Source organism: Cupressus sempervirens, chromosome 3 (genome assembly GCF_028749045.1).
Source record: "Cupressus sempervirens isolate cs-2001-9-10 chromosome 3, ASM2874904v1, whole genome shotgun sequence".
NCBI classification, from domain to species: Eukaryota; Viridiplantae; Streptophyta; class Pinopsida; order Cupressales; family Cupressaceae; genus Cupressus; species Cupressus sempervirens.
Genome location: NC_143120.1, coordinates 80,571,142 through 80,572,861, shown reverse-complemented (window position 1 = coordinate 80,572,861; position 1,720 = coordinate 80,571,142). Strand labels below are relative to the sequence as shown.

Below are 1,720 nucleotides of genomic sequence, written 5' to 3'. Positions count from 1 at the left end.
TTCCTAAGCATTTGCAATGTCACCATTTTAACATATATGTGGTCTTGTTTCTTTAAGGAATTTTTTATAAAATTAATGACAGATTTTAACTGTCATTCCACATTGTTCAAAATACATATTTAGCACATCTGAATCTGACAAAAGATCTTTCTATTATATTCCTTTGATAGTCAGTAAAGCTCCTATTCATCTCTTAACGTCTCTTAAAACTGACTTAAACAAATCCATTTTGTGTAGGTTCGGTGTCTTTATAAATACATATTTAAGATCCATTTTGCTTTGATTGTGTCATTTGAGATACCATTCTTAAACATCTTGGAAAAAAAAGTCAAACTTTTCCTATTTGAAATTTTTAACCTAAAAATTAAGCTACTTTAGCATGTGATTTCGTATGGTTGTAGATCTCGTATACCTGAACAAATCTGCACTTCAAGTTACTTATATACCTGATCTAAAGTTTCTTTTTCTGAAAGACTTTCACATATATTCTACAAATCGTACAATTGACCAATTTAAAAAAATAAAAAACATCACAAATTTTTCCAAAAAATTCACCATTTGATCTTCATGATCTGCATAATTTATAATCGAAAATAACAAAATAATTTTCCCCCAATTTTATCATAGACAACAATAAGCATAATAATTTACAAGGAGGAATTACGGTTCCTTAGGGAGAAAGCTTAGAGGACATCATAGTTTTGAATTCAGAGAAATCCAACACTCCATTACAATCCGAATCAAACCTGCATATCATTTTCTGACATGTTTGCGAATCTAGCCCACGTGGAATCAATCCCATTGAGGAGAGGACATGTTGAAGCTCATTAGATGAAATGTACCCATCTTTGTTCTCATCAAAAACTCTGAACGCCTCCATCAAATCCTCAGACTCGTCTTTTCCTTCGACATCTTGATGATTGAAGATGGATTGGTAAAACTCGACAAATTCCTCTAATCGAAGGGTGCAACAATCCTCTTGGAGAGATTTTCCCAGCAAAGATCTCACATCACCTTCGGCAATTGATATTCCAAGCTTGTTAACGAATCCACACACTTCATCCACATTCACCACTCCATCTGCATTTTCATCGAGCATCTCATACATTCTACGAATCTCATCCAGATCGGCCATTACTTTTGATAACTGTAGAAGCGGCTCGATTGATTTTCAAAGTTTAGATATAAAAACCTGCGAAAATGTAAGGAAAGGTAATGGCAGAAATGAAAAGACAACACAAGAAAATTTATATAATCAATAAAAATTTCCCTAAAGGATTCGTGCCAATATATCATCCTTAGGCACGTAATGTTATATATAGAAGGAAAACTCCTCGCCAAGCTTTAGGTTGGAAATAGAGATGAAGGATCCTTCAACCGCTCTGGAAATTATGCCAACAATTACTCCTACATTTACGTGGCGTGTCAGCATTCAATTCTTCGCTGGAAACGCATTATTGTTGTAAACATGAAAATGGATTGGACAAATAAAAGAGGACAGCCAGCGAATAAACAATGATGTTTGCACGTAATTCCAATGAAATTGTCTTGCGTGACGGCAAAGGTCTTCAACGCGTTTTACACCGTCTTCTGTTGGATCTCCAGAGCCCGAAAAAAATATTGCTTCAAGTGGATGCCTGCAAATGATTTTTGTAATTCTTTTTCTTTAATGAAAACAGATGCGCTGTCCGTCTCACATATTATTTATGATTTTCAGTTA

General features: G+C 34.4%; 1 pseudogene; it reads right to left on the bottom strand.

Annotated features, from left to right (window-relative positions):
- Nucleotides 1-594: 594 nt before the first annotated feature.
- Nucleotides 595-1,413, bottom strand: LOC149564875 (calmodulin-like protein 2 pseudogene; annotated as a pseudogene).
- Between the last annotated feature and the right edge of the window lie 307 nt (nucleotides 1,414-1,720).